Source organism: Heteronotia binoei, chromosome 3 (genome assembly GCF_032191835.1).
Source record: "Heteronotia binoei isolate CCM8104 ecotype False Entrance Well chromosome 3, APGP_CSIRO_Hbin_v1, whole genome shotgun sequence".
NCBI lineage: Eukaryota > Metazoa > Chordata > Lepidosauria > Squamata > Gekkonidae > Heteronotia > Heteronotia binoei.
This window is the reverse complement of record NC_083225.1, coordinates 119,317,814-119,337,168: the sequence shown is the minus strand read 5'-3', so window position 1 is coordinate 119,337,168 and position 19,355 is coordinate 119,317,814. Positions and strand designations below refer to the sequence as shown.

Sequence of the window (19,355 nt, the reverse complement as noted above, 5' to 3'; positions counted from 1 at the left end):
ATTGTTTTGTTAGCCCCATCATTCATTCATTCATCAGCCTTTATTGGCATAAAAGAAATCAGTTATACAGGATAAGATTACCAAGTTATACAGAATAAAAATTACCCATAAAATACAAAAGATACAGTTAAAACAGACTTTCAAGGCATCCGAGCAGACTCCTGATTTCTCTAAAATGGGATGCAGAAGTCAGTTACGAAGCTGTGAATACAGCAAACAGTGGAGCTAGACATGAGGGACTGTTTCAACAGATGTGTGGTCACAAGGACAGTATCTGAGAGAGTAGGTCATGTTAAATCTGCCAAGAAGTATGGCAGAGGGCAGAGCATAACATCTAGCAAGAGAGAAAGCTCTTCGGTGCTGGGGTATCAATAAAAGGGAAAAGTATGAAGCCATTTTCCCCGTGGTGAGAGGAATCTCAAAACACAGTGGAGAACAAGCTTTATTGCCCCCCCAGTCGGAATAAAGAGGCTGACACAGAATATTGGGAAACGGGCCACTTTATTTAATTAACACAACTACCATGGCAAGGGCAACCTGCAGTGGAACAAGCCCTGGGGTCTTCCTCAGACCCCGCCAAGTCCCATGAAGGGCGAGTCACCCTGCCCCCAGCACGAGCCATAAGATTATGGCTAATGCCGGGCCGGCCAGGCCAAAACCCTCCCCTAAACTTCAGCCCCGATACCCAGAAGGAGGCGAATTTAGGAGGAAGCATGACTACGATCCGCATTATACAGCATTGAGCCGTAAAGCCCATCTGCCGCTCCTGCGTATCGACTGCACTAACATGTGCAGATGCCTGGGTGCTCACCTGCAAGGTATAAACCCCTTGCTCCTTCTGCCAAGTGACCAAGTGAAAAAAACAAAAAAACAAAACCACTACCTAACTTCCACACCACCGTCAGCAGTACAAGGTAGGCGAAAAAACACCCCACCACAGGCCAATCAGGTGAGATGAAAAATTCCTACCTGGCCCCTAATAAGGCGACCGGTCAAACCTGTACTACACAGGGTGGGTGGGCCGAGAGCAGCGTCAAGACTGCGTTGGTGGGTGGGGTCGAGGCTACAAATAGCCCCGATGCTCCACCCGCCTGAAACCCCCGGATGGGCGGTAAGCTCTTCCTGCAGCCTCCCATCCTTCCGGGGAGGCAAAGAGCGGCCCAGCGGCGCGCAGCCGCTTTGCAGCGCAGCCTGGGCGGGGCCGAATTGGTCAGACTATATATTTCCTGGTGTTCAATGTCCAGAAGTCTACTTTTAATTTGGTAAAATGCTGCCGAGAATGACAGCATGGACAATGATTCCAGGGATAGGCCCAAGGACTTGATTTTCCCTGCAATATACTTTGACCAGGTGAAAAGTTTACATTCAGAGAGCATATGGTGGGAAAAGCTCTCAGGTTCAGAGATATAGTATAGACGGAGCCAGAAGACAGTAGCAAGCCAAGCTCTGGTAGCCAATAGAGACATGCCAGTTTCCAAGCATATTACTGTGTACAGAATGCAGTTCGGCCAGCCTAAGATTTTCCACTGGAATTTCGATTGAATCCGTTCAATGGATTGATCAAAAGCATGGATCCAGATCGGGAAACCATAAAGTAATTGTGGAATCACTTTAGTCTTCAAGATTTTTATGGCCGCTGGCACAAATTGCCTCTGCCACAGAAAAAACGTGCTATGGCTGACATGCTTACATTAGCAATTTTCATGGCATAGTTACGATGTGCAGACCAAGACGCATTATTCTGGAAATTAATGCCTAAATATTTGAAATCCTTGTTCTATCCTTTTCCCCACGATGGACCAGCTAAAAGAGCTCCTTCTCTTGGAGAAATTACAATTTTAGATTTCTCATAGTTCAGCTGGAGCTTATTGCTCACAAGGAAAGCTGCACATTGAGACAACAATCGCCTTAGACTTACTCTGGAAGAGGATAAAAGCATAGTATCATCCACATAAAGTAATAAAGGGATGTGGATTGCTCCAAGTTTGAGGCTATGACTTTCTGAATCTGTTAAATGCACAGCTAGGTCATTAAGAACAAGGAGGGGGCTAAAATGCAACCTTGCTTAACACCTTTATCAATGGGAACCTCTGAGGTTAGCTGGCCAGCCAGGGATCATTTGATCTGGCAAGTATTAGAAGTGTAGCGTTTTTTGATGGTTAAAATAAGTATTTTATCGATGTTAAGCTGAATGAATTTGGATCATAGGAGGTTCCTATTTACTGTATCAAAAGCTCCTTTTAAATCTAAAAAGGCAGCATATAATTTCTGTTTAGCCCTTACGGAATATTTGGCTATTAGATGGGATGGCCCGGCCCTTCCCAGCCAAGCCGGCATCGCCGGCGTTCAGGCTGGGGGCCGTCTTTGCCCCCTTGGAAGGAGGGAGCGGCTGAATGCTTCACCCGGTACATCCGGGTATGTTTCTGGATGTGGCGTCGGGGCTATATAAGCCCCGGCCCCGCCCAGATCTCCTCAGTTCCTTCGGGCTCTCTGCCCACCCACCCTCCCTTGACAGTACAGGTTTCAACTGGTCGCCTTGTTAGGGGCCAGGTAGGAATTTTTTCATCTTCACATAATTGGCCCATGTGGAGTTGTTTTTCGCCTACCTTGTACTGCCTTGTAACGTTGGGTGTTAGCTGTAGGATTTTTAATTCGGTCGCAGGCTGGAGGAGGTTTTGGCCATAGGGTTTTCAGGGGAGCACCTATGGCCTAGCACCAGTGGTGCGGGTGGTCTGTAGGAACCGCAGATGGGCTACACGGCTCAGTGCGGGGAATGCAGATCATCGAGAGCCTCACCTGGGCGGATCTTTCCATGGGGGATTGATGCTAGCCCAGGTGGAGAATGGCTGGGGCCTGGCCGCTCAGCTACAACCCGAATATGGCGGGCTTGTGCTGGGGGCAGGGTGGCTCGCCCTTTGGACAAGGCGGGGTCCAGGTGTGACCCCAGGGGCTTGTCCTGTTCAGGATCCATCCCTGCCAGTTATAGGTTGATTAATTAATTAATTAATTAATAAAGCGGCCCGGTTTTATACCCAACACTTTGTGTCTGCCTCTTCATTCCGACTGAGGGGGCAAAATACAGCACAATGGTCCAGGGTGGACTTTCCTTTGCTGTTTAGGTCCTAAGATTTTATGTTGTAACATCCACAAGGTGAGTTTGACCAAAAGGTGTTTGGCATATAGCTTGTCTATAACAGTGAGCAAGTTATAGGTCTGAAGTTATTCAAATTAAGAGTAATTCCCTTTCTTATAAATTAGGACCACTATTGAGTTCTGTGAATGTTCAAGGTATCGTGCCTGTGCTGTCAACTAATGTGAACAGAGCTGCCAGAGGGGGGCCCACCAATCTGAGGTCATTCATTCATTTAGTAGGCTTATATTCCACCCTTTACCATAAATGGGCTCAGAGCAGATCACAACATACAGTAATAACAATAAAAACCTACAATTCAGAGTTAAAACAATACATCAAAATTAAACAAGTAGAAACAATAAAAACAATAAATAAAGTGCACCATAGGCAGGAAGGACACATCATACAGGATAAGCAATTATAGGCCCTGATTAAATGATGGTAGTAATAGCAGGATAGCACTGTAGTAAGACACAATGTCACTACAAAGGAGGCAACTGATGGAATAGTTGGAATAGGATGCCCGCTGCCTCAGCCGTAAGCCCGGTGGAATAGCACCATCTTTCATGCCCTACAAACTGGCAGCAGCTTAGATAGGGCACGGATCTCCATAGGGAGCTGATTCCATCAGGCAGGGGCCAGAGCTAAAAAGGCCCTGGCCCTGGTCAAGGCAAGTCAGACGTCCTTTGGGCCAGGGGTGGTCAGGAGGTGTTGTGCAGCCAATCACAACAACCGCCAGGGCATATATGGAGAAAGGCAGTACCTCAGATATATTGGTCCCAGACCACATAAGCTTTAAATGACAGTACCAGAACCTTGAAACGGATCTGGTACTCAATAGGTAGCCAGTGCAACTGGCACAGCACTGGCTGAAAGCTTGCCCATAAAGGCAATGCTGTTAAAATCCATGCCGCTGCATTTTGCACCAGATGAAGTTTCTGGATCAGCCTCAAGGGCAAGCCTTTGTAGAGTGAGTTACAGTAATCCAACCTAGAAGTGACCATTGCATGGATCACTGTGCTAAATCCTCGGGGAATAGATAGGGCACCAGATGTCTGGCCTGCCGAAGATGGTAAAAGGCAGATTTGTGTTTGTGTGTGTGTGTGTGCACGCGCATGTCTGGAAATCATAGTGACTTCTGGCAACCCCTACTGGGGCATGGAGAATGTTCAGAAAAGAAGCTTGATACAGCTGTCTCTGCCTCCTGGTCCTGGTATTCCAAGGAGTTGGCCCTGTTTAGCTTCCAAGATCTGACAAGACTGGGCTTGCCTGGGCTAGCCAAGTCATAAGAACATAAGAGAAGCCATGTTGGATCAGGCCAATGACCCATCCAGTCCAACACTCTGTCACACAGTGGCCAAAAAAAAATAATTTATATATTGAGGCCATGACATTCTGAATCTGTTAAGTGCACAACTATATATATATATATATACACACACACACACACACACACATATATATATACACACTGTGGCTAATAGCCACTGATGGACCTGTGCTCCATATTTTTATCTAACCCCCTCTTGAAGATGGCTATGCTTGTAGCTGCCGCCACCTCCTGTGGCAATGAATTCCACATGTTCACCCTTTGGGTGAAGAAGTACTTCCTTTTATCCGTTTTAACCTGAGTGCTCAGCAATTTCATCAAATGCCCACGAGTTCTTGTATTGTGAGAAAGGGAGAAAAGTACTTCTTTCTCTACTTTCTCCATCCCATGCATTATCTTGTAAACCTCTATCATGTCAACCCGCAGGCGACGTTTCTCCAAGCTAAGGAGCCCCAAGCGTTTTAACCTTTCTTCATAGGGAAAGTGTTCCAACCCTTTAATCATTCTAGTTGCCCTTTTCTGCACCTTTTCCAATGCTATAATATCCTTTTTGAGGAGTGGTGACCAGAATCGCACACAGTATTCCAAATGAGACCGCACCATCGATTTATACAGGGGCATTATGATACTGGCTGATTTGTTTTCAATTCCCTTCCTAATAATTCCCAGCATGGTGTTGGCCTTTTTTATTGCAATCGCACACTGTCTTGACATTTTCAGTGAGTTATCTACCACGACCCCAAGATCTCTCTCTTGGTCAGTCTCTGCCAGTTCACAACCCATCAAGTTGTATTTGTAGCTGGATTCTTGGCCCCAATGTGCATTACTTTGCACTTGGCCACATTGAACCTCATCTGCCACGTTGACGCCCACTCATCCAGCCTCAACAGATCCCTTTGGAGTGCCTCAAAATCTTCTCTGGTTCTCACCACCCTGAACAATTTAGTGTCATCTGCAAACTTGGCCATTTCACTGCTCACTCCCAGCTCCAAATCATTTATGAACAAGTTAAAGAGCATGGGACCCAGTACTGAGCCCTGTGGCACCCCACTGCTTACCGTCCTCCACTGCGAAGACTGCCCATTTATACTCTCTCTCTGGTTCCTATTACTCCGCCAGTTTTTGATCCACAAGAGGACCTGTCCTTTTACTCCATGACTCTCGAGCTTTCTAAGAAGCCTTTGATGAGGAACTTTATCAAAAGTCAGGGCACCATTGTATTTTTTTGAACGAAAACTGGAAGGCACGCTGAGGTAAGAGCATCAGTTACAATAAATAATAAAAAAGTTGAATACTTGCCCTACTTCAAATGCTTAGAATTCATTTCTAACTTCCTACAATGCAACAGTGTTCTTATACACTATCTACATATTATATTTTTATATACCAACAGGTTATTCCAGATATGGTTGCCAGGTCCATTTGAGACACTGGTAGGGTGGTGGTGGTGGGGGGGACATTCTTGGAACCAGAAGCATCACCCCCAACATGCCAATGACTCCAGGAGTGATGTTGCATACCATGCCTATGTCACTCAGAAGTGGCATAGGTACGTTCAGGATTGGTGCCAGGCTTTTTGGCACCTTAGGCTTTTTGGCACCTACTTGTGTCTCCTCCAGCACAGCCACCAAGCGCTCCTTAGTGCACCTGCCCTCCTCCCCCTCCGCTGGCCCTGGGTTCAAGTCCTGCAGAGGCTGCTGGGGCAGAAAATGTTTCCAGGCCAACAGCCCTTCAGTCCTTCAGGCAAAACCCCTCAACCAGATGGGGAGGGACACAGCAGCCTCACCTGCCTGGCCCAGCAAGGACCTGGGGGAAGAGGAGGAAAATAGCTTCAGTGGGATATAATGCAATAGAGTCCACCTTCCATAGCAGCTTTTTTTCCCAGGTGAACTGATCTGTATTGCCTGGAGATCAGCTGTAATAGTGGGAGATCTCCAGCCATCAACTGGAGGCTGGCAACCCTAGGTGTAAATACCAAAATGTCAGAGCAAGTTCACATCCTATGTTAGTATCTGTTAGCCTGCCTGGACTGCGGAGCAAAAGGCTTGTCTCGCACACCAGCAAGTTCACATCCTAAGTTTGTGTTATTTGAAAAATAAAGATACTTCTGATAATGACAGATTTGATACTAAAGAGGCGAGCTTTACAGGTAATCAAGAATTAAATGTAAATGATGTCATTTCTTCTGTGGTAGCGTGGACTCAGATGTTGGACTATCTACATCAATGGAGAAGTACAGTAAATATTGATGGCATGGAATCATCATTAAAGTAGAATGCCATTTTTGGGAGAATTTAGGATTTTGATCCCACTTTTTAATTATTGGGTGCTCCGCGATGCAGTCCTGGATTGTCAATTTAGAAACCCAATTATTGTCTGCCAGGCCACTAAAACAGTTCTCTCCATTGCCCTGGTTTTCCTTACATCCTCCTCACACAGGGTGCAACCCAAGGATAATTAAACTCTCCAAGTTCCATTCAGGGCACCCATTCAGCTACCTGCTCTTCAATCCAAGGCTTTCTCCTAAACTGCTACATGGATCCAGAAGAAATAGTCTACTAGCCTGTCTGGACTGCAGAGCAAGTCATGTCAAGATAGAGAGCTCACGGTATAAATAGGCAAATAAATATAGAACACTCCATGAGGGTTTTTAGTAATACCTATACCAAAAAATGTTTATACCAAACAATATTCAGTGGTATTCCAAAAAATTCCACTCTACAGAAAATTGTATAATGTTCTCTCTTTGTTTGCAGAGCTATACGAAGTCCAAGAAATTTCAAAATAGATATGACTGTTTCCCAAAACAGTTGTGGCTGCAAACAGACTGCTGCTTCTGTCCTCTTTTGGAGTCAATCCTTCAGGTAGCTCACCAAAGGGGCTTGTAAGCAAATCTCAAAAGCTGGAGGAGTTCATACAGATGAAGCATTTTTTTTCATACAGACGAAGGATTGGATTTGGAATACTACCGAATACTGTTTCATATAAAAATTGTTTTGGTATATGTATTAGTAAAAACCCTCATGGAGTGTTCTATACTTATTGGACTGTGAAGCAAGGCAAAAACAAAACTGTGCCTGACCAAAATACAAACTTCAAAAAACAACGTAACAAACACTTTCCCAGTTGTATTGAAAATGAATTCCCAATTATACAAAGTTCAAACAATTGCAAATAAAGAAGGTACTATCCATATAAACAGGGGCGACCCAGCTCCTAGGCAAACTAGGCGGTTGCCTAGGACACCAGGAGGTAGGGAGTGATGAATTGGGCTCCCCCCTCTCCCTAGGCAAACGCCTAGTTTGCCTCCTCTCTCCCTTCCCTCTCTAGTTAATTTCAGTGCCAGGGAACCAGCGCTCAAGCGCAATACTAACCGGCAGGCCATATAAAGCTGCCTCCCGCCCCCCCCCCTGTCATAAGAACATAAGAGAAGCCATGTTGGATCAGGCCAACGGCCCACCAAGTCCAACACTCTGTGTCACACAGTGGCCAAAAAATTTTATATACACACATACACTGCGGCTAATAGCCACTGATGGACCTGTGCTCCATATTTTTATCTAAACCCTTCTTGAAGGTGGCTATACTTGTGGCCGCCACCACCTCCTGTGGCAGTGAATTCCACATGTTAATCACCCTTTGGGTGAAGAAGTACTTCCTTTTATCCGTTTTAACCTGTCTGCTCAGCAATTTCATCGAATGCCCACAAGTTCTTGTATTGTGAGAAAGGGAGAAAAGTACTTCTTTCTCTACTTTCTCCATCCCATGCATTATCTTGTAAACCTCTATCAGGTCACGCCGCAGTCGACGTTTCTCCAAGCTAAAGAGTCCCAAGCATTTCAACCTTTCTTCATAGGGAAAGTGCTCCAGCCCTTTAATCATTCTAGTTGCCCTTCTCTGGACTTTCTCCAATGCTATAATAACCTTTTTGAGGTGCGGTGACCAGAACTGCACACAGTACTCCAAATGAGACCGCACCATCGATTTATACAGGGGCATTATGATACTGGCTGATTTGTTTTCAATTCCCTTCCTAATAATTCCCAGCATGGCGTTGGCCTTTTTTATTGCAAACGCACACTGTCTTGACATTTTCAGTGAGTTATCTACCACGACCCCAAGATCTCTCTCTTGGTCAGTCTCTGCCAGTTCACAACCCATCAACTTGTATTTGTAGCTGGGATTCTTGGCCCCAATGTGCATTACTTTGCACTTGGCCACACTGAACTGCATCTGCCACGTTGACGCCCACTCACCCAGCCTCAACAGATCCCTTTGGAGTTCCTCACAATCCTCTCTGGTTCTCACCACCCTGAACAATTTAGTGTCATCCGCAAACTTGGCCACTTCACTGCTCACTCCCAACTCTAAATCATTTATGAACAAGTTAAAGAGCATGGGACCCAGTACCGAGCCCTGCGGCACCCCACTGCTTACCGTCTTCCACTGCGAAGACTGCCCATTTATACTCACTCTCTGCTTCCTATTACTCAGCCAGTTTTTGATCCACAAGAGGACCTGTCCTTTTACTCCATGACTCTCAAGCTTTCTAAGGAGCCTTTGATGAGGAACTTTATCAAAAGCTTTCTGGAAGTCAAGGTAAACAACATCTATTGGGTCTCCTTTGTCCACATGTTTGTTCACCCCCTCAAAGAAATGTAACAGGTTAGTGAGGCAAGATCTTCCCTTGCAGAACCCATGCTGAGTCTTCCTCAATAACCCGTGTTCATCAATGTGCCTACTCATTCTGTCCTTGATAATGGTTTCTACCAACTTTTCCGGTATTGAAGTCAGACTGACAGGCCTGTAATTTCCCGGGTCTCCTCTGGAACCTTTTTTAAAGATGGGGGTGACATTTGCTACCTTCCAGTCCTCAGGAACGGAGGCAGATTTCAATGAAAGATTAAAGATTTTTGTTAGAAGAAGACTTCAAGCATGCGGGTTCAATGACGAGTTGAAGTTGATACAAAGACTACGTTTATTGATAGACCGATACTTTCTGTGAAACGGGTTCTTGAGAGTAATGCTGCCAATACATTGATACAATACTTTTAAGGCTTACTTCAAAAGGATTCCAAGGGATGGGGGTGCGGGGTAGCTCTCACACATAAACTATCATAAATGTCTACATTCTCATAGTGTTATCAGGACTCTGTCCTTGCCCCAGATGTACTGTACTCCCTACCAGGAATGTATGGGAAGGTGCTGATTACTTCTTCTCATGTTAGTTTCAGTTCTCACTACTTCTACTTTTAGGCAATAAAGCAAGACGGGGGGAGGGAAAGAATAACAAAGCTAACAAAGCTGGATCCTCCATGATACTTTACAGACCAGGTAGGACCCTATAACTATCAATTTTAGGCAGGACCCTATAACTATCAATTATCAATGGAATTTCACCATGCTTGACATCACCGAACACCTGATAAAGACTCACTCACTCGAAGTCAGCGCTGCGGGGCCGGCCAGCTGCAGCGGGAAGGAAAGGATGCATGCTGCCGCTCCCTCCTACCACTTCCTTCCCATCCAGGAAGTGGGAGGCAGTGCGCACTCTTTCCTTCCCGCTGCGGCCGGGCGGCCCCACAGTGCTGACTTTGATTGAGTCTTTGAGTCTTTATCAGGTGTTTGGTGGGTGGCTTTAGATGGCCCACCAGGGAGTGCAACGCTTGAGTGCCAGTTCCCTGGCACTGAAATTGACCAGGAAGGGAAGGGAGGGAGGAGGAGGCATGGCCATGGAGGGGAAGCCGGGTGGGGAGGCGGGACATGATAGCCCCACGGGCAGGGGTGCTGTGGAGGGGGGCGGGAGTTTGCCTAGGGTGCCATTCGCCCTCGGGCTGCCCCTGCATATAAAGAAGGTATCATCCTTTCATCCCGTTGTGGAGGGGGGCAGGTGGGAGTTTCTGGCACCCATGTATGTCCTTGCAAGAGAGGTGCCGGTGCTGCCTTGGTCAGACTTGTCAGGTCTTCTGGGCAGAAACATGACTTTTGAAAATGAAAGACAGGGTTCAGAGCAGTGCATGCACACTGCAGGCCAGAGGCAGTCATGGGTTCCTGTATAAGGGAGACTGGATTCCCCCCGAAAGATTTTAATGCAGTTTTAAGACAGCACCAATCCTAATCCAGTAGCTCCAGGAGCAGAAGTGGTGGGAGGAGGTGAGTTGAAGTGGTTCGGCCACATGCTTTCTTCCGGGGATTTGCAAACTCCACGGCTGGGCAGAGTAGCATTTCAGATTGCAACACCAACAGCAGTGCTGGACTGAGCTCTCGGCTCCAAGCAGCCCTCAAGGGGCCTTCTCTTGAGCCCTTCCTCACAGAAGGGGTGGCCCTGGTCAGAGTGGCAGCAGTGGGGTGGCTCACAGGCCATGCAGGGCTTAGGCAGCATGCTGGGAGGGTGAATACACCTGCACTTGCCACCCCCACTAAGTCCCTTCCCCACCACCCACCTGCAGCACTCCTGATAGGCTTCCAGGCTGGATGGCAAGGTGGAGGAGGAAGCAGAGAGGCAGGCAGCAGTGAGGGCAAATGCAGCAATGGTGGCAATAGGACCAAGGTGGTGAGCTGGGAGGGGGGGTACCCTAGGCAACAGCCTTCCTGGCCTACTCGGTAGCGCCGGCCCTGGGCACGTTGGGGCAATGCAACAGTTTTTGGACAAAACTCTATGTTTTGCCCGCAAAACATAGAGTTTTGCCCAAAAACCAGAGGGTCACCCCATTGTGCCCTCATAAAGTTATGTAGGCATGTTGCACAATGTTGCTGTTTCCTCCCATCAGTCAGCTGGTTGGCAGCAGACAGGAGCCTGCAAAACCAGGGGATCCCTTGCCACCAACTGGGGAATGGCAAACAATCCCAGAAGTCAAACTGCAAACTCATGCTTTTTCTTTAGTGAAGGGTCAGCTCATCTTGCCTTGCTTTGTCATTTTTTCCTCTTTTCTATGCTTTTGATTTTTAGTACAAAGCACTGATACTATAAGTTCAACGAGAAGTGATCTAATATAGAGGAAAATTGTGAAAAGAAAGTGTTTGCTATCCATATTATATAAGGCTGAGATACCAAAGAATTTTCAATTAACTATCTATGGTCACTTTATCCCTGCTTTAACAACTAGAAGAGCTCTGGCAAACTGATGAAGCTAGTCATCATCACATTATCATCAAGAGTAAGTTTTATAAATATGCTATCTTTTGAACAATAGTTTGGTCAGCAGACAAAGAAAAGTCACACCCTTCTAAGCCCATTGCTTCAGTAACTTTACAGTGATGCAACTCCACTTAAAAACTGTATGGATTTGGAGTACCTTGATTAGGCACAATAGTCACATAGCTTATAGTCACTTATAGCTTATCAAGCAAACTTTTTAAAATTCAAATCACACTGTCTTCCAGGTTATGGTGTCACTACAGTGTTTTGTGTGTAAGTATGTGAGTTTGTGCACGCAGGGCTCAGAAGAGGTAAGAAAGTATATTAGCCTAACAAAATGGGGGATGAGAGTGTTTTGTGTTTTTGAATCTAGGTGAAAAAGCTGCAGTACCACAGGAAATAAGGAATGGGATAAGGAATGCCTACCTATGTAAGGTAGGCATTTTGGGGATAAGGAATGTTTTGGGATAAGGAATGCCTACCTATGTAAGCCTACATATTTGCAGCTAAGTAATTGTTACTGAACAGCATACACTGGATCCAATTACTTTCTTCCACTAAGTGAGGAGCCTTGGTCTCGAGGAAGCACTGTTTGTCATCAGAACAAGACTCTTTTCCTAGTATAAGGAAGTCCACCATCATGCTTACAATTTTAATGCAACTAAAATTACCTTGTAAGATAAAGCTGCTCTGACACATCCCACAACCTAGTAAAGGGAAAATCTACTTGAAAATTGTAGCAGGCACACAGGGTGACTAATATATCTTTTCTGTGACACAATCTTATGCAAATTTATTTGAAAGAAAGTTCCACTGAATTCAAAGAGAACTATTTCAATGAAAATTATTTTCACTTTGGCGAGGAGGGTGGGATACAAATCAAAATGAAATAAATGCACACAGGACTGCTATCAATTAAAGTAATAGAAATCGACTAATGGAAATCAGGTGGAAATAACATGTTCTTTGGTGTTTTCTATTTACTAAGGTGATTACAGTTAATCTCCCCACTCATTTTCATGAAATTAAATTATTTGCATACGTGTCTGTCAATCTGCAGATAGTTATACATTTTAAAAAAAACCAGCCACAACCTCTAATAGTTCTGACCCTGGAAATCTATTAGCTCCACTTTATAGCCACACAACACAGTATGATGACATGACATGCCACCTGAACTCTGAAAAATGCACCATCTCTTTAAACAATCTATACATTGAATGGTAATACTGAAATTCTGGGTGTTCAATGACAGAACAGAATCTAATAGCTAGTGAAGTTGTGCTTGTCAATAATCTACAGATTATAAACTTCCAAGTATAGATTTCATGGGCTCATTAAAGTATCTCAGTCATTCCTTATAATGGAAGAATTTATCTTGAGAAAAAAATGGTAATGTGCCACTGGAATGTGGTTTAGGGTCAATAATCCGCAGCCTGCTGAAGAAGGGATTTCATGCACAGAGAAGAAAGACTGGCCACAGGTCTATTTATTGAATCCATAATATAAAATTTAACACACCTAATTATGTAACCCATAAATTACAGGTTTTTTAAAAATGAAATAGTACACCTAAGTAAGAAACTATGCTATTTCTTGTCTTTCATAGATTGCTATAAACGGTAGGAATGTGAATCTGGTATTCATGGATGCAAGTAATGCCGTATGCATGCAAGGACTTCTGAAGGAGGGAAACCACATTCCCTCTCCCATGCCCAATGTCCTGTTGCTGCTTTTCCCATCCTCCACCTCTACTGCTGTCACCACCACTTTCTCTCTCTCCTTACCATTCCATAGGTACTTCTTCCTCCCCCTCAACCTTCTTGCTGCCACCATTTTCTCCCTTTCCTCTTGACTTGATACTACTACTTTACAAAAAGAAAAAGAAAAAAAGTCTGGCTGTATGAGTCTGCTAGGCCACTGTGATTTTATGAGAATTTTAAAGTAAGTCATTCTAGACCATGGGTAGCCGAACTTGCTTAATGTAAGAGCCACAGAGAATAAATGTCAAATGTTTGAGAGTTGTAAGTCATGCATGTCAGATGTAGGTAGGTAGGTAGGTAGGTAGGAAGGAAGGAAGGAAGGAAGGAAGGAAGGAAGGAAGGAAGGAAGGAAGGAAGGAAGGAAGGAAGGAAGGAAGGAAGGAAGGAAGGAAGGAAGGAAGGAAGATGGGGAGGGAAGGAGAGGTGGAAAGAAAGCAACTTTAACTTTCAATGCATTATCCAAGCTACCTGCTGGCTTGTCTTGGAGAATTGATTTAAATAGAGAAATGCCTCTCCAAGCCAACTGATTGGGGGGAGGGGCTTCCAGAGCCACACAATATGTGTGAAAGAGCCATACGTGGTCCCCAAGCTGCAGTTTGGCCACCCCTGTTCTAGATTTACCACCTGAGTTATGCTGACTTTTTAACAGCTTTCCAAATAACACTCCACAATGAAACATATATTAAAAACAGATTTGATTTTTCCTCTCAGCTGATTTATTGCTTATTTTTAACAAATTTCTCTACTAGTCTCCTACATTAACAGCTGATGCTGAACTGACAACTCATGCTCTGAATTATTGTGTCAAAAACTGGAAACAATGTCTGTGTTGTAGCAATCTTGAGTATGCAGGTGTTGTTCAGGTGTGCATCTGTAAGTTGCAAATCTAGTTTTGATTTATCGACATTCATTACTAGAGAATAACGACAATTTCTATGTGGCAGTGCAAGTTTACACAGATAGCGATGTATAGTGGTCATGATCAGCCTATTATCTGGCTGATCTATTGTCTCAAATAGTTCATATTGCTTTCCTACTGAGAAAGTCTGGATCATGAGGGCATGAATACAGTGAAAAAGAGAAAGGGAACCCAGTTGCACCCAGGAGAGACAGCATACTGAGCCCAACAAAACTCTCTCTCTCTCTCTCTCTCTCGGCAAAAAGCTCATGTATTGAATAAAACTTAATTGATCTTAAAGGTGCTTTCTTTGTATCGCCCATGCAATTGAGGGAACTGGGCAAAGCAAGCTCTCACCCTTCCGTTCCTCCCCCTCTCTTCACCTCCAGGGAATGAGGAGGGCGAGTTAGCCAATGGAAGGAAGAGAAGTTTGGTTCAGTAGCTCTGCTGTGCAATTGAGAGAGCCTGGCAAAGCAAGATCATGCTCTTTCCCTTCCTCCCCAAGGGAGGAGCCTCACCAATGGAGGGAAAACATGTTCTGCCCTGTACCTTCTATGCAACTAAGAGAGCCTGGCAAAACAAGATGCAATACAGAAGGAAGCAAGAGAAAAGGAGAAGGAAGCAGACGACAGCCAGTTGTTCATGGGACACATACAACCCCTGTGGGGGCCGGATCCAGCCTGCAGGCCACCTTTTGACACCCCTTACTTTTAAAACATACTGCATACAAACATCTCTTTACATAGGGTTATCAACTCTGGGTTGAGAAATTCCTGGAGATTTGCAGGTGGAGCCTGGGGAGAGGCAGAGTTTAGGGTAGGAAGGGACCAAGAGCAGAGCTTAGGGACAGGAGGGAGTAAGAGCAGAATTTAGGAAGGCAGAGTTTAGTGTAGGGAGGAACCAAGAGTAGCGGTTAAGAGAGGCAGACTCTAATCCAGAGAACTGGGTTTGATTACCCAATCTTCCACATGAAGTCTGCTAGGTGACCTTGGGCTGGTCACAGTTCTATCAGATCTCTTTCAGCCCTACCTACCTTACAAGATAATTGTTGTGGGGAGAGGAAGGGAACGTGATTGTAAGCTACTACTTCTTCTTCAGCAGCAGATAATGCCATAGAGTCTGCTCTCTAATGCAGCCATTTTCTCTAGGGAAATTTATTGGGAGATCACTTGTAATTCTGGGAGATCAAATAATCATGGAGTCGGAAGGGGCCATCTTGTCCAACCCCCTGCTCAATGCAAGGTCATTCCTGACAAATGTTTGTCCAGCCTCTCCTTAAAACTGCCAGTGAAGGGGAGCTCACCACCTCTCTAGGTAGCTGATTCTACTGTTGAACAAGTAAAAATGTTTTTCCTAATATCAAGCCAACACCTTCCCATCCTTAATTTCAGCTCATTACTGCTAGTGCTGTTCTCTGCTGCCAACAGAAATAACTCCCTGGGGAAAGAAGTGTTTGGGGATAGGAGGAACCTCGTTAGTATATAATGCCATTGAATCCACCTTCCAAAGCAGCAATTCTCCCCTCATAACCACATATCCATCGCCACTAGGCCTACCAAGGCTTCTTCCCCAAGTGACAACAGCAGTGCCAGCAAACCCTGCATAGCTCCCAGCTGCAAGGCCCACTAAGCCTTCTGCCCCAACCCACCATCAACATCAGTGGGATTACAAAAGTGAGGGCTTGCAAAATGCATTTGAAAAAGGATTCATTGTTGATTTTGGCTATTTTGTGAGTGTGCATGTGTGTGTGTCCAGTAATAAAGTCATGCTTGGAAATGATATCAAAGTTTGATAATGGACTTGTGGGAGTGCAGCTGCTAGGGAACCCTTTGAAGGGAAAAAAGAGGACAAGGAAATGAAGACTGTATTCAGAGGAAATGCACTGCTGTATTTTTATTTATTTTAGAGAATGGAAAAGTCTCCAGGCTCCACTCCCAAAGTCCCCAGGTATTTCTTGTGTTGGACCTGGCAATCTTATTGAGACAGGGTATCAGAAGACAGTTTTCATTGATAAGACTGCCAGTTATGATACAGTCTGGAAGGATGGTTTGCTGTACAAGTTTTTACAAGTTTTCCCCTGATGAACATTATATAGACTCCTAACTAACATGTTGAAAGACAGAACTTTTCAAATAAGTATGGGTCAAATCAAACAGCAAGCAGAAGAAACTGAATAACAATCACCCATAGCAAGCTGGAACTCAAGGAGGGTTGTATCACAGTACCTCATTTTGTACCTGCTGTTGGCTATATGGCAAGTAGAATGGAGAGCTGTTTCTTAAAAATGGTAATTAGATTTGCTAATTATTATTATTTTTACAAAACAGCTTTTCCAATCCCATGTGGGCAGTTTCAGTGATGTTCACTCCACTCCACTGATGTTAATGGAACTCACCCCCAGGTATGTATACAACGGAATGCAGCCAGGAACATATGTAATTCACATACTGAGTCAGACCATTGGTTTATCTAGACCATCACTGTCTACTCTGACTGACAGTGAATTACAAGGTCTCAGCTGCAGAATATTCTGTAACAGAGACATTCCAGTGTTTGAAACAGGACTTGCTTGTGCAGTTTATTATGTAGATTAAGGGTGTTTTTACATTCAATTTGATCCAGAGTTTTAGAGTCTTCAAATCGCCTGCCACCATTCCGCTTTAATTATTTTCCTTTTACACTTGTGAATTTGCTCTGCTCATTTTGCATAGCCAAACATCTATATTTCCTGCTGAAAGTTGGGGGGGGGGGGGCGTGTCTCTGATCAGAGGGCAGACAGAATACCAGTGCTTAGTTAAATGTATACGATTGCTTGGAAATCGTGTCAACACTGCAAAAACAATACAAATTTAAATTACAAAATGAGGCAAGCAATGATATGTAAAAAATTCAAGTGCTGTCAGTTCTCATGCAAATTACTGCACCTTGTGGCTTTTGGAGGAGTCTTTCAAAATGCATGAAAACTTCTACAATACAAGTTTGAAATGCCTGTAGAGAAATGACTGGATCAAAACTAGTTTTGAGAAAAACGTTGCAGCAGCAGTGCCAGAACTCATCTCACCAAAACAAATGTAGATGCTTCGGACAGCAACGATGCAAAACAGTTGTGAGAAGGTAATGTAAAAGGTGAATTTCCAATGTCATGATAGAGAGTCACAAATTGTCAGTGTAAAAACACCCTAAAGTATGGCCTATCTCCTTGGTACTCGAGATTCTTTGCCTTGCTCCTGACTAGTCTTTAGCTCTGAACAGGTCTAGATCAATTATTTTACTGCCCCAAATGGCAGAAACAAAATACAAAAGGAGCATGCTTTGCAACCCTCTTTGAGTTCCAGCTTGCTATGGGTGATTATTTACTAAAAAGGCACACTTATTTTGACTGAAGGTGATAACTGGTCAAAATAATAAGCAAAATATTTAAGTCTTATAGATCAGGAGTCCCTAACCCCTGGACATGGACCAGTACTGGTCCATGTCCTGTTAGCAACCATGCCATGAATTGTATAATTATTTCATTATATATTACAATGTAGCAATAATAATAATAAGATGATGACATTGGATTTATATCCTGCTCTCCACTCCAAATTTCAGAGTTTCAGAGTGGCTCACAATCTCCTTTACCTTCCTTCCCCACAACAGACACCCTGTGAGGTGGGTGGGGCTGAGAGGGCTCTCATAGCAGCTGCCCTTTCAAGGACAACCTCTGCGAGAGCTATGGCTGACCCAAGGCCATTCCAGCAGCTGTAAGTGGAGGAGTGGGGAATCAAAACCCGGTTCTCCCAGATAAGAATCCATTCACTTAACCACCACACCATGCACTTTAGAAATATAGTGCACAATTGTATCATCCCAAAACCATCCCCCTCCCCCCCCCCATCCGTGGAAAAATTGTCTTCCACAAAACTGGTCTCTGGTGCCAAAAAGGTTGGGGACCACTGTTCTAGGTAGTAAAATGGCAGTGCTCTGCTAGCCCTGATAAGATATTAATATAATCTAGATGCCACATTATATTGACTCAGACTGCTTCCCTTCTTGATGTTTCATTGGCTTTTATAACTGAAACGCTATGTAAATTTGTCGTGTTGTACTTTTTATTTTTGTGCCAATGAAGGGATTTGGATTTGGACTCAGACTGCATTTTGAACCATTTACCATGTTTTATCTTAACCACTTACATTCCCTTTTTAGATAACTATATTTAATGTTTTACTGAAAACCATGTTAATTTTCAAAGTATAATAACCTAGCTCACAGAACTATTTCACAGAGATAATGTTAGAAATATTACAGATTCTGAAAACAAAACATATTTCTAGCTTGACTGTTCAGCATCCATGGATAAAACTGATTTGGGTTTGCCAGAAACCCTAAACTATAATTTCTTGCCACCAAACAGATTAATTTTTCTCCTCTTCTGAAAACAACAATTTGCCTGTATATATATTTGTAGATTTGATTTTGTTGTTATAGTGTATTGTCTTTTGTATGTTTGTGTACAAAACAGCACAAAGAAAAGCAGTCTTTTTTCTCAATCGCCAGCCCTAAACATATATGTGTGTGTTCCTGATGTGGTCTTGAACATTCTTGAAGCACACAGTAAAGGGTGCCTCCAAATAACGTAATTATGGTAATATAATTTGATTATAATAGAGAAAATAAGCAGAATAATATTGAAAACTCAATTACCTTGGTCATTCTAACTGGGAGCTACTGCGACTTTTAGGCATCTGCTCCCTAAAGCCCATTTAAAATGAATTTAACATGGTAAATGTCAGTTTTGAATGGACTATATATAGTGGTTTATATGTTCAATTTTCATACCTTTTTCTTTCTTTAAAGTACATTGCTGCTTATACTCTTTTAGTTGCGGTAGTATTTCAAACTTCAACAGAGCCTTATGTAAAACTGGACTATGTTATTCCACTAGAGAGAAAGCAGAGTACAGTCACATTCATCTCTGGAAAGAAAAGCATATTAAACATTGTGTTACGCTGCATAATTTTTTGCTTACATCATACTGTAATTTCCCCTTTTGGGATACAAACTACTATGGTTCCCAGTTTTCTTTCCAAGCAAGTTCCATATCTTAA

The 19,355-nt window shown here is 43.9% G+C and overlaps 1 protein-coding gene across 12 annotated transcripts in view; it reads right to left on the bottom strand.

The window, feature by feature from the left end:
- Window positions 1-19,355, bottom strand: part of ROBO2 (roundabout guidance receptor 2) — a 1,840,872-nt gene that overhangs the window by 779,200 nt on the left and 1,042,317 nt on the right. The window lies entirely within an intron of this gene.